Source organism: Sycon ciliatum, chromosome 10 (genome assembly GCF_964019385.1).
Source record: "Sycon ciliatum chromosome 10, ocSycCili1.1, whole genome shotgun sequence".
Lineage (NCBI taxonomy): Eukaryota > Metazoa > Porifera > Calcarea > Leucosolenida > Sycettidae > Sycon > Sycon ciliatum.
Window position 1 is genome coordinate 18,858,562 of NC_088652.1, and position 14,584 is coordinate 18,873,145.

The 14,584-nt window shown below is 47.7% G+C and overlaps 1 long non-coding RNA gene across 1 annotated transcript; it reads right to left on the bottom strand.

Annotated features, from left to right (window-relative positions):
* Positions 1-1,021: 1,021 nt before the first annotated feature.
* LOC135825758 (uncharacterized) lies at positions 1,022-13,847 on the bottom strand. The gene is made up of 4 exons (XR_010555130.1): positions 13,533-13,847; positions 9,210-9,334; positions 3,097-3,335; positions 1,022-1,950 (listed from the first exon to the last, which is right to left on the bottom strand). It is a non-coding gene; the product is annotated as an uncharacterized LOC135825758 (long non-coding RNA).
* Between the last annotated feature and the right edge of the window lie 737 nt (positions 13,848-14,584).

The following is a 14,584-nucleotide window of genomic DNA, read 5'->3' on the forward strand; positions in this document are numbered from 1 at the left end:
GGGAGGAAAACTTGGAAAGAGTGCGAGTGTTGTGACAGATTCTTTCTGGATGCATCGGTCTGGTTGGTGTTCATGGATGCTTCTGCTACAATCATAATGTAACTACAAAAAGACTCACTCTGTGTCCCACAATGATAAAGTAACTAATAATCATAATACGAACTTAGAAGTTGCGACTTCGGCGGTAATAGTCATGAAGTTGATTGTTCCAACTAGGAACACACGCTTCTGTGCTAGTAATGGAGACCTGTGCTAGTAATGGAGACCTGTGCTAGTAATGGAGACCTGTGCTAGTAATGGGGACCTGTGCTAGTAATGGAGACCTGTGCTAGTAATGGAGACCTGTGCTAGTAATGGAGAATACACGGTACATTATAATTATTATGAAGTTGATTGTTCTAACTAGGAACATACGCTTCTTGCCGAACTTGACACTTGACTGACTCACGACTGCCATCCGGAGCACACGAGGAGCACGTCGCACCTTCCACTCGGCAAACCTGCAAGAAAGCACCACTCCCTGCTCAATACACAGTGTTTCGGGGAATTCACCCCTCATCAGTTGAGCTTGAGTAGGCTGAGGAAGATTGTGCCTGAAAAGCACCACTTATATACTGCTCTCCAGGCCAAACCATCACCAGGGATACAAACTTACAGAGACGCTTTGTTTCCAGCTCGACAAACACCTCGTGAAGCTCCAGGTAGCAGCGTGAGTCAGAGTCGCTCATGGAGTTGTGATAAACAGACGTTGAGAGCCAGTATAGCTATTCGCAACGCTGTCACCTCCAACAACTAGTCGCACGTCCGCGTGAGGGACAACAATACGAACTTAGAAGTATTGAGCAGGGAGTGGTGCTTTCTTGCAGGTTTGCCGAGTGGAAGGTGCGACGTGCTCCTCGTGTGCCCCGGATGGCAGTCGTGAGTCAGTCAAGTTCGGCAAGAAGCGTGCGTTCCTAGTTGGAACAATCAACTTCATAATAATTATATTGTACCGTTAACTACAAGAGACTCGCTGCTCGTTCAAGATGATACATGTACATGTAACTAGAGTTGTGGCAAGTGAAATCCAAAACTTGCAATAGGGGACAGCGCCTCAAATGGACATCAATGATATAATACACTGCACCTAATTTGTACTATAGAGCCGTATGCATCAGAAACAGATCGAAAGGTCACAGTGTAGATACACACAGTTCACAAACATGGTACACATAAGGAGTATTGGTATCCGATCTCCATTCATTTTTGCCAGCACCTTTTGAACCTTGACTGTGAACCTTGACGGTGATGAGTACGAATTCTGTCATCAGACAGATAAAGTTGTATGCAACACATGTACTGTACGTATGCGGGGCTGCAGGATGCACGGTGCAGTCCCTTATGCCAAGCGTCGGATTTCACTTGCCACAACTGTACATGTACAACTGAGAGCAAGGTAAGAACAACGGCAGAATCAGCGCGTGTAGAAAGTACGTGGCAAGAAGAATTCACCACGGCACTTTCAGGCGAAGAGAGCGCTATAGTGGCAGGTGCCAGTGGAGAGCCACCGCCGCCACGGCACTTGCTGCTCGTCTAGAAACCCAGTTACCTGGGCAACAACACGTGCTGCTCTTCTAGAAATCCAGTAGTCGTCTGGGCAACATCACTGCAGGGTGTTGCTTCACCTGGGCATAGCTGCAAGGAAGCGATTGCTGCCGGCACACTGAGAGATGGCAGCATGTATGAACTCCCTCTGTAGTTCTCTGGGGGGGGGGGGGGTAGATCTCGCATTCTGGCATCAGCAGAATAGACAGAAGCAACACTGTTTCTTCTCCAGGAGAAGCGCACATCCGGCCAGAATGGAGAGATAGCCTTGTGTGTGATCTAGTGATAGACGTAAAATAGATTCAGTAAGTAGTCGCGCTGCTGCACCCTGATGCAACACACTGGGCAGAGTTGAGGTACCATAGGCTGAGTTCAGCAGAAACACACGACAGCAGAAAATATACCACTCAGGAGACTAGAATAATTATCCCAATCCTATAAAAACTAACAATCAGACAATATAATCTATATTAGGGGTCGTCCGTAATTTTCGAAAAATTAAAAATCCGTCCTCGTGCAAAATTGTCTCTGACCCACCCACCCACCCCCCATTTTTTTCCCATCAATTTTTTTGATTTTTACCGATGCCCGGCTCGAAAATAAAAACTCCCGACCCCATGTTTTCTGACTGCACCTGTGTCAAGTACTAGCAAGAGTATATACCCCCCCCCCCCCCCCCCCCCCAAGAGTGTGCAACTCCTGATACCCTTTCTATGGGGTACGCCGACGGCGAAAACTCACATTACGTGGTGCAGTGTCGCAGTTGTACGTTTCCAGCCCGTTTTTAGCGAGCAGTGGAGTACTAAAAAAAGCACTCTCCGACAGAAACTCACTGCACGTATGCAAATCCCCAGCATGATCACGGCAGATTTTGGGATTGCGCGCACGCTATCCTACGTTTGTACGTAGTACAAAGGTATCTGAGACACGTGATGTGAGTTTTCGCCGTCGGAGACCCCACATGCAGAGTTGCACACTCTTGGGGGGTTATATACTCTTGGTACTACTACTAGTAGCTAAGTACAGTGAGTAGTAGGTCTACCGACGTCACGGCCATGCACCGTCCTACAACTACAATCTACATGAAACGTCATGTATCATAGTAGATACTGGTGTTTGCGACAATCAATCCTACACTACGTCTACAGTACAGTGCACAGTCAGCTATACCTATATCAGTGCAACAAGTACAAGTGTATGAAAGTCACTGGAGCAACAAACAAAACAAAACAAAAAAAAACAAAACAAAAAGGTACGAAAAATCAAAAAATTAAATTCCGCCCGCACTCTAGACCACCCACCCTCTTTTTGCCTGAGGACGGATTTTTTAATTTTTCGAAAAATACGGACGACCCCTTAGATGGGTAGAGTGTTTCGAAGACCACTCTGGATGTGTGTTTCAGTCTCATTTCTAACTTGCACCAAAGCAAGCCGCAGCCAGACGGTTGTAAACCAGCATGGTGTGTGGTCCAGGATACAAAGACAAGAGCAGTGAACAAGCTGCCAACTTACACTCAGTGGTAGGTAGCAGTGTGCAAATCAATGCCGGCCTGAGAGCCGCAACAGCCACCGCCGTGTGTGCGTGTAGCTAGCCTCCGCTTATAGGCGGTATCACCGCCAGCTCATCGCCTGTCCGCAAGTGAATGATGTCATCCACAGCGGCCTGGTCGCTCTCTTCGCTATCACCGTCGTCTTGTGAAAGATACTCGGCATTTAGAGCCAATACACACGTCGCCATGATAGAGGTTAGCCTGCCAGGGCAATAATGTCACCAACCGAACAGCAGAGGGAAGAACAGCAGGAGAAAAGAGAGTGACACGTGTGCACAAACACAAAGTACTTAGTTCCAGAGTAAATCAAACAAAAAACAGCAGACTAGGGCTATTAGTAAAAGAACACGCACAGACACACGGACACACACGCACGTGTGTGTGTGTGTGTGTGTGTGTGTGTGTGTGTGTGTGTGTGTGCGTGTGTGCATGCGTGTGCGTGCGTGCGTGTGTGTGTGTGAGAGAGAGAGAGAGAGAGAGGAGAGAGAGAGAGACAGGAGAGAGAGAGAGAGAGAGAGAGAGAGAGAGAGAGAGAGAGAGAGAGAGAGAGAGAGAGAGAGAGAGAGAGAGAGAGAGAGAGAGAGAGAGAGAGAGAGAGAGAGAGAGAGAGAGAGAGAGCATGATACATGCAGCGTACTGTAAAACATGTAGTTTTCGGCGTAACTTTAATTTTGGTGATTTCGGTAGAGAAACCAGGCACCTAAATTTAAAATACAGTAAAACCTGTAACTACCGACCACTCCTTGGTGCCAGCAAAAGCGGTCTTTAGTAGCAGGTGGTCTTTAGTTAGAGGTTTGCACCGTGCGACCATATGAGCCCGAGCGCGCTAAAACATGACCACAGCTTTTTTTGAAAAAGTCGAGATAATCGCGATTTGAATTCCGCGGCAAAAAATACAAAGTGCAGTGCAACGCGAGTCGCTGTTGTTGTTCTCCTCGGTCGACTGGACTGTTCCGGATGCAATTCTTTGTTGCAAGTAAGTTTATTTGTTTGAGTTTGTATTCCATGTTGCGCTGAGTCGCCTAAAACTGATCGTAATCGATGTATCGACAGAAGAGCCTAGTAGTAGTAATGTACTGCGGAGCGGAAGAAGACGACATTATCGCACTCCATGCGCAGGATAAAATATTTTGAGGATTCGGGTCGGAAACAGAAGGAAGACGATGATGGCTACAGCGACGAGTCATTTGAGGGCGACACTTTCATCGAGCGTAAAAATAATTGATGCTGGTAGTCCCACGATCTGCAGTGACGAGGAATTCTACTCTGATGACAACCTGGCAAGCGATTGGCATCGACACTGACTTGGGAGGTGAGTCGGCCGATGATTTGGCCAGAATGGACATCGCTGCACATATCCGGGACAATGCCAGTATTGGTTGCAAGTGCAAAAACAATCAATGGACTCTGCTGCTCCCTCAACTTGCTCAAGTCGATAATTTGAGTACCCTTATGCGGAACATCGCTAGCATGAGCAGTATGCAGCGAAAGCAGTACTCTCTGGCGAGCAGAGAAAACCGTGTGCAGATGGGCTTTGGTGTGGGGAATATGAGTGCGACGTCTAGTATGCCGAGGAAAACTGTGTGCAGCAGTGTATACTGTATATCTAAACGTACAGGTGGAGTGTGATGGAGAGGACATGGAGTGCCAACTTCTTCGGCCATCTACAGATGTTGACCGTGTTTTCGCTGGCGGTTCTCCAGTGGTGCTCCAAACAGGAGGTATTTCGGACACCCAGCTCAGCTGACTATAGACAATTTGGTATTTTGGATGTGGCTGAGTACCTGTTAGCTCATGCTATAAGACCCTGGACAGAGGAACTGACCCGGAAAGGATGAACCAAGGGGCATATCAATTGTGTGCAAAAATGACAATCCCATTGCTGTACATAGAATTTCACCATTTCAACAGTGCTGCATATAATACCATTGTAGCCACACTTAGAGATGTCCAATCAATCCAAAACTTTCAGACAGTGAATATTAGGTGTGTTAGATCATTTTTGAACAAAAAACTGAAAATCGAATTTTCGGTCTGTGGTCATATTTTAGCGTGCTCTGGCTCAATTATATGGATCCCATTATATGATATGTATATCAAAATGCAGCTAATACAATTCCCCAGGACTTGCGCAATGCCATTCTTATTTCAGGTCGAACAACACTTGGAGAGAAAGACGGACACATGGAGAGAGACAACAAGAGAGAGAGAGAGAGAGAGAGAGAGAGAGAGAGAGAGAGAGAGAGAGAGAGAGAGAGAGAGAGAGAGAGAGAGAGAGAGAGAGAGAGAGAGAGAAGATTAATTTTTTTGCAGATATCAAATTCAGCTGCTACTTCTGAAGCCAGGAGTCAAAATGTTCCCTGTGGAAGTTTCGTTTTGCGCTGAGCTTCAAATTTGTTCATGTGATCAATCGTACCGACTATCCTTCAGCATCAGGACCTTGCGGTGCTGCTTTGTTCCTGGATTCCTTGACGCCATCGTCGATTCATTTGTATGACCGGGGTGACAGAGCCGCTCAGTCTTTGTTTCTCCTCCGAGTAGTAACATCGAGCAGAGAGCGCTTTCGATGCGCTCTCCAAGACGTTTCCGATCATGTTTATTCTTGACAGCACTTGAAATTCTGACAGGTGTAGTGCAGTCCACACCGACTCCACAGTCAAAATGGCCTGCGTTCATTTGTTCAGCTGTAGTACTGTACCGAAAGATTCCTTTCAGGATCATGGAAAATCAGCAAAATTTCAAGAAGGAGCTTCGAGCAACATTCGATTTCCTACATCGCGGTCGCTAGTTACGTGTCAAAAATCGTCTTTGGGACAAGAAAAGGCGGTCGCTGGTCGCGTTCAGCAGGTAGTCGCTAGTCACAGTGCATTTTGAATGTGAGACCGTCCGTGCCTGGCCAAGTGGTCGGTAGTACCAGGCTGGTCGCTAGTCACGGTGGTCTTTAGTTACAGGTTTTACTGTAGTACCAGGCTGGTCGCTAGTCACGGTGGTCTTTAGTTACAGGTTTTACTGTAGTACCAGGCTGGTCGCTAGTCACGGTGGTCTGTAGTACCAGGCTGGTCGCTAGTCACGGTGGTCTGTAGTAGCAGGCTGGTCGCTAGTCACGGTGGTCTGTAGTACCAGGCTGGTCGCTAGTCACGGTGGTCTTTAGTTACAGGTTTTACTGTAGTACCAGGCTGGTCGCTAGTCACGGTGGTCTTTAGTTACAGGTTTTACTGTACACCTAAAGGCACTAGAGTATGCACTGTCAGGGCTCACCACGACCATACAAAGCGTCAATAACGGTCATTTGGATTTGACCAATCAGCGCACGGCAAAATGGGCCGTTTCTTGCAATTGTGGGGTGTTTTCTGAGCTGAACTTGGCTGTACTCGTTGGTTTTAGACATTAGGCCATTGTGGATTCGTGTTCAGAAGGTGTGTCTTTGGAGGGTTACCGTCTCGAATTTTTCGATTTGGCCTTCGTTTGGCTGAGATCGGATGGTGAAATCACTCAAACTCGAAGACGTGCGAACAAGTGAATGAAGACAAAATATAAAAATCGGAGACGGTAAACCGATAGAGAATTCCAAGACCTTGAAAACGAGCTATCGACGGTGAGAATCGGCCAAGTAGAACCGCTGAAGTACTTTTTTGAAGACATCAAGGTCGGCCGCGCGTTCCCGCCCGCACCAACAAAACCTGGCAGCCGTGCGCATATCTGCAAGTGCAACAAGAAAGACCGAGGAGACAGCAAGCGTTCCAAGTGAAGAGTTTACCTTCATGTTGACTCAAGCCAAGGACTCGGGCCAGTCAGGGATCATACCAGTCACTTGTCATCATAGTCATGACTAAGGAATTCAATTGTGGCCAGGAAATTCCACACTCGAAGGGTGAAAGCTGCGAGGTCAAACAGAAAAGAGTTTGCCGAGCTGTGATCAGGAAACGCTGAGTTCTACTGACAACATTGGTTAGCTAGGAGCGGCAACATCGTGTAGATGCCAGGACTCCAGTTCACCAGTATCTCACGGACATAATATTATCTTGGTCGGCATGCACCAGCGCATTGTGAAAAATGACCAAGGACGTCTTCTCCTCGTGTCTTTCCCGGCATCAAACAACAAGATTCTCTTCGGCACTCGCCCTTCGCTGTACAGACTAGACCAGGGAGACGTAAAATACTGGTATTTTACAACTCTACTGTACATCGCTGTACATTGATCAGCACGAACTCGGGTGCGTAGCCGCTATGACTGCACCAACGCTGGCCTGTGCGGCAATCGCCAGTTTTCAAAATGGTGGTCGACGCTTTTTGAATTTTGTATGGTCGTGGTGAGCCCTGACTGTATGTGAACGCTGGTCACCTAATTCTACATTGCACCTAAAACCTGGCACATTCCTGGCACCGAAATTTTAATGCACCTAAAATTACATGTTTTACAGTATTAGGAACCAGGCCGGTCTAGAGGAAACATGCTGGCGCTGTGGAAGGCCACAATCCCATGACCGCACGAATACGCGACGTTTTTTACATGCCTCGTAAAAAAGGGTTTAGACAAGAACACCACAATATTCTCGGAAATCCAGCGCCGGGGTCACTGAAAGTAGCTGTACTAGCAGTCTACAACTACCGGCACGTACAAGTGCGGTTTAGACAGTCTGGAAGTGTGCAGCAAGGAGCCCCCTCCCCTGCATCACTACAATGCTGCCAGCCTGGTGTGAGGCACGAGAAAATGTCACCAGTCCATGCACGCCTGGCCGCGACTGAACATGCACAGGGCTCCATGTACAGCAGCTTGCAGTGGCTGTATATACACAGGGCTCCATGTACAGCAGCCTGCAGTGGCTGTATATACACAGGGCTCCATGTACAGCAGCCTGCAGTGGCTGTATATACACAGGGCTCCATGTACAGCAGCCTGCAGTGGCTGTATATACACAGGGCTCCATGTACAGCAGCCTGCAGTGGCTGTATATACACAGGGCTCCATGTACAGCAGCCTGCAGTGGCTGTATATACACAGGGCTCCATGTACAGCAGCCTGCAGTGGCTGTATATACACAGGGCTCCATGTACAGCAGCCTGCAGTGGCTGTATATACACAGGGCTCCATGTACTGCAGCCTGCAGTGGCTGTATATACACAGGGCTCCATGTACAGCAGCCTGCAGTGGCTGTATATACACAGGGCTCCATGTACAGCAGCCTGCAGTGGCTGTATATACACAGGGCTCCATGTACAGCAGCCTGCAGTGGCTGTATATACACAGGGCTCCATGTACAGCAGCCTGCAGTGGCTGTATATACACAGGGCTCCATGTACAGCAGCCTGCAGTGGCTGTATATACACAGGGCTCCATGTACAGCAGCCTGCAGTGGCTGTATATACACAGGGCTCCATGTACAGCAGCCTGCAGTGGCTGTATATACACAGGGCTCCATGTACAGCAGCCTGCAGTGGCTGTATATACACAGGGCTCCATGTACAGCAGCCTGCAGTGGCTGTATATACACAGGGCTCCATGTACAGCAGCCTGCAGTGGCTGTATATACACAGGGCTCCATGTACAGCAGCCTGCAGTGGCTGTATATACACAGGGCTCCATGTACAGCAGCCTGCAGTGGCTGTATATACACAGGGCTCCATGTACAGCAGCCTGCAGTGGCTGTATATACACAGGGCTCCATGTACAGCAGCCTGCAGTGGCTGTATATACACAGGGCTCCATGTACAGCAGCCTGCAGTGGCTGTATATACACAGGGCTCCATGTACAGCAGCCTGCAGTGGCTGTATATACACAGGGCTCCATGTACAGCAGCCTGCAGTGGCTGTACATACACCACGTACACATGGGTAGAGTTCGCTCGCTCAAAGTATGAAAACTTGGTTTGCGATGTGTAGCAATACGGCAATCAGTGTAATCTCCTGTGCGCCCAGAGCCACAATGTGTCGCGTTTCACCGCCATTTGCCAAACGTTTGCCACAACTTCCTCGATTTCACCCCACTTTCGCAGTGCCAGTCTGCATTTTCGGAGCAATTCCTAGGCGATTCTCCACGAGGACACAATGCCACACGTTCAATTCAATGTGCTTACTGTGGAAATTTGGTGAGAAGCAGAGATTTGAGATGTTTAAAGGTAGTAGATGCTGGCAGGTGTACGGCATGAGTTGATACACCTCCACACAGCTCACGTGCCTTGGCAAACAGTAGAACAGAAACCTAGGAGAAGATAGATAGATAGATTGATTGATGGATAGATAGACGGACGGATGGACAGACAGACAGACAGACATACGGACGGATGGACAGAGAGAGAGAGAGAGAGAGAGAGAGAGAGAGAGAGAGAGAGAGAGAGAGAGAGAGAGAGAGAGAGAGAGAGAGAGAGAGAGAGAGAGAGAGAGAGAGAGAGAGAGAGAGAGAGAGAGATGAATGGATAAATAGAGAGGTAGATACAAAGAGGGTTCAACACAATAATGTGGAGCACTACCGTAAAAGCCCCTGTATACGCCCACTCGAAATTACACCCACCCTCCGTGTACACGCCTAGTCAGGGGAAGTCAACACTTTTGTTTCAAAATAGCGCCCATGCCCATGTGTACGCCCAGGTATGCCGGCAACACCAGTACATGTACAGGTACTGATACCCAATACTTACTGCTATCCATATTCCAAGTATACGCCCAGTTCCAAAATAACGCCCGTGCCCTTGTATACGCCCAGGAAATCGAGGCTGCTATTCTATACGCCCGGGCCTATACACGGGCTTTTACGGTATTACACCAAAAGGCACAAAATGCGCCTGATGATTGCATTGTACAAAAAAACCCGGATGTACAATCATGCACCATGCATGGGTGAGTAGTATTGGGCGGATACAAGCAAACAAGCTGAGGATATGTACAGTGTGCATGTTGGCTGCACTACATGCACTTGCTTAGCCGGACTGCAATTACCTCCTGCAGGCCTGTAGCACCCGATCCGGTATGGCCGGACCTTATTTCAAAAATTCTACCCACCCAGATAGTGCAAACGAGGTTCTTCCGACAATAATAGAGAGGTTCCGCACTATGTAAAGTTGAGCAACTTTACGTTAGTTGGTGGGAAAAACCCGTGAATTCGCGAGTTTGCACTCCGCTTACGGAAAGTTGTCTACGTAGAGTACGTAGATACGGCTCTGATAACGTACGTGCTCCGGAAGTGGATTGGGGTACAAATTTATGACTCTCTCCCCAGGTCGATTCGGTCGTACAGTGCCGCGTTCGAAGTTACCAAGGGCAGCTACGTGAAAACCGCGTATGGCGAAACACAGGTTCGCATGCAGTTTACGTAAGACTTTTCCGTAGATCGACTACGGTTTTTACTAAAACATAATTACGTTATGCGGAACCTCTCTATTGTTCATATCCGATCAAGTATCCAATCCGGCTGGACCACCTGGTATCCCGGTTTTACGGCCATGTACTGTTGTTAAACAGTGAAATTGTTTTATTCATCGCGTTCATACACTCAGGCAGAAACCCTTAACCCTTTGAGCATCCACGGGGCGACTTGATCAGGTTTGCCGCCGCGCAAGTACTAGGAGTCTGCATGGAGTATGTGCAAGACGGTTGACACGTCAAACACATGCAGTGCCGCTCAATGAAATCCAGTCGTGTCACTCAAGTTTGCGTCTTGCATCATTCCTCAGACCAGTGCTCGCAGGACTGGGGCAGCACAACGCCAGGCGCGTACTTGAGTGATGCGACTGGATTTCGTTGAACAGCACTGTGCATGTACAGACCTACCCTCGTTAGTACGACATCGGTCACGAGACAAACCTCATTAGCAGACAACGATCCAAAATCCCCGGGCGCCTGATGCAAGTCCGGATAGTAGATATTACTCGTTCTAAGACAACATTTTTGAATCCCCCAGTGTTGTTTACCAACGAGGGTAGACCTGTATTGGGTTCTCGTGTTGGCGAGGTTGCATGCTGTGGTGCAACTTCAGTATATGAACTATTATTATTATTGTCGTATGTCCGCGCCTTCAAAGTCATGGAGGTATATTCGATTATAAAGCCAGTCCCAGTTATAAAGCCATGGCCTTCATAAATGAAAATTACTAATGACATTTGAAGTGTGTTTTGTAAAAATGAAGGAATAAGTATTGTGATAACAAACCTACAGCCCTGCAGGAAGGGTGAACAAGTGGGTTTAGATTGAAATTTCTGTGTGGACTTTGACTTTTATGGCATGGCGTAGTGGATGAGTCACTTTGCATCTAAAATAGCTAGGAAAGCAGCGGTGTAACCCCCCCAAGAGTGTGCAACTCGACTATGGGTGCTGCGACTGCTGTCCAAACAGAATTTCAAGTTGACGTCATATTTATGACGCAATGGGCGAACCTGAGGTGGGCAAAGCCCCATTAGATCCTGTACAACCTAGTGCACAGAAAACGTGTGATGCGTTGACATCCCATACAAATGTTGTAAATCACTGGTGCAAGGAGCATTACGTCATAAAAATGATGTCAACTTGAAATTCTGTTGGGACAGCAGGGTATGTGGGAGTGACACACTCTTGGGGGGTATGTACTCCTTACGGCTGTTTTTTTGTGCGATTTCACGCCACTTAACAATATGGCCGCCGAAAGTCTCGATTGGGCATCAATGGCAAGAAAATTTGAATTTTCAAATCGTCAGAACACGTTTCCCCTGGATTTTGGAGACTAGTCAGCCCGGGGAACACGCTGATCATCTGCGTCTTGTTTCAAGCTTTCCGCACATGACTGCCTTTCCTTCAAGAAACATTTGTTCTGTGTCGTGCGACTTTGGCTTCATTCTGGAATACTCCTTGTGTCGTCGCTGACAAACTCGGCTCCGAGAAGCCCTTCCCAATTTTTCCCCAGCTTAGATCGATATTTTCCCAGGTAGAGGACTATCCTCTGGTTGTCTTCCCCAAGTGTCATTAGAATACGCGCGTGAACTTCTAAATACGTGCGACGAGTCAGGAGCCTGTTTTCTCTTGATTTGGAAGACAAGTGGTGTGGCCCTTTAGTTGCTGTTGAGTGTAGAAGGCTGCTTCCTGCTGTAAATTGCTTAGTCGGCATGTGGGATATTGTAGAAGACAGCAGCCGGCCAAGTGAGCTTGAAATTGTGATATCTACCCTATTGTGCGTTGAACGATTACGAAATGTCTAACTTGAATGTTGTACACGCGAGCACGCCAAGCAGAGGCTGATAATCACTGGCGAGATCAATCTCCAGACTGCCAAGAGTAGTTCGAGCAAGTTTGAAGCGGAAAGACAGCTAACTGGGCAGGCCAGGACGCCTTTCCACCCTCTTTCTCTCTCAAATTGCCGAAAAGTCGAGTATCTCGCTCGAGCGCTTTCAAAACTTTTCTCTTGGTTTCGCGTCCCAAATCGTGGAACCACGCGAGGATCGACATGAGTTTCTTCCAAAAACGCAAACTCATCGCGTATTTGTACTATTCGCACAATGTTACATAAATCGCACCGAACGACGCCATATTTATAAGTGCCTGCGCGTGAACAGCCGTGCCCTGCTAGTAACAATAGTACAATGAAACCCCGCGTGTGTAGCTCGGATGGGTTGGTGTCATGGCGAAATTCCGGGTTCAAATCACTTCAGTGATGTAGTGCGTACAAGCTGGATTCAAGCAGATCTCTTTCTGCACAACCGCAGCTCAGCTGTACGCACTACAGTAGAGTTGCGCGCTGAAGAGCGTGGAGCCGAAGAACGTCCAGCATGAAATTCTAAGAACGCCACAGCCTAAAGCTAAGAACGGCGGTGTTGGTTTTCTGGCAGCTTGTGGGATACATATGATCCAGTATGGATTGTTTCTAAGGACGTGCTATAAGAACGCAGCCAGATTGCTGAAAAATAAGAACGTCCCAGGCTAACCTCTTGGAAACAACGTTATTGGACGCGCACCTCTACCGTACACCACTTTCCGCAGCATCAACTACTGGTATGATGTAAACCAGGGATTTCCCCGTGACAGACATCCATGCAGGGAAAAGTCGATAGCTGCACGCTCTGCGTTTCTTGTACAGTGCCGCCGGCCACAGAAATCCAACCTCATGGATAAAATTTAGCAACGGGGGCACTACGCAACCCTAGCACTACACACACACACACACTGGTCTGTGCACTCTAATGCGCGGCTACTGTATTCATGAGGTTGCATTTCTTCGGCGAGCACAGTAATCTTGCTAGTAGTAGTAGGTGTACCAGTCATTTGCCCCTTGGATACACCATGGTATACAGTGCCTCCGCAATACAGATCTTTGCTGCCGCTCGAAGGCACATCATACTGAAGTTTCACCGTATTCATTATTCAATACGGTAGTTGAGGGTGTTCAAAAGAGGAAAAAACACGTTCACTTTATCCGTTATAATATATAAAATGCTTACTTGCACATCATGATCAGCTGACTGGGCTTCCATAGTGGCCAAAGAGTGAGAGCAGCACTTCTCGATTGACAAAAACAAATCGTAAAAAGAAAACAAGTCTCCAAGCGTTACTAGTGCTGGTGATCAGCTTCGTCTTCAGCCTTGCAATCAACTAATGGCGTTATAGAAGAACAGAGTTACCCCGGCGTTCTTTTGCCAAGTTTTGAACTCGCAGAAGGGTGAAAGAAAGGAATTCCAGCACACTGTAGATCTCACACAAAGAGAAGTGAACTGTGTGTAACACACCAGCTAATCAATAATGACTATTATTTTTATTTACTTGTGAGAAACCCTGCTTGCAACTCAGTGGGAAGTACTGTACTTAGCTGCGAAGAGCAGCCTGTGACGTTTATTTTTTATGAAAGAAAATCCGCAAAAATAGAGAAGCTTGCAGCTTGAGCTTGTCCCACTGGCTTTAGCCTTACATAACCCCCTGGGCCCTGGGCTGGGGGTTACGTACTCTTGCCTTGGTAGTACAGTCGTCCCTCTCTAATCCGGCACTTTATAATCCAGCACCCTCGATAAACCGGCACAATTTTCAGTAGCCAAATGTCTTCTTCATGCACATTGCAGCAGTAGATCAGATTTGTTAATCCAGCACCCTCCCTAATCCAGCAGATTTTCGTGGCACAAATGGTGCCGGATTATAGAGGGACCACTGTAGTATAGTAGTACCAAGACGGCAAGAGTACAGGGGGTTATGTACTCTTGCCAGTCTTGGGACTACCGGTACATGCAACGTCCCTTGAGTTGAGTACAACGTCCATTGAGTAGAAAATGCAGTTTTTACTACGACAAAACAGAAAAGCCCGCGCCCACATATCCACAACGCTCTGAGCTAGCTGCGCGATCTGCGCGCTGCGAGTAGATCTACTGGGTACAGTCAAGAGTACATAACCCCCGGGGGTTATGTACTCTTGGTTGTACTAAAGTGTTGGGTTGGTAGATTTTTCCATTTGAGGTCCCCGCAGTCTATATGGTTTATGTACTCTTGATATTACTCTAAACAGACT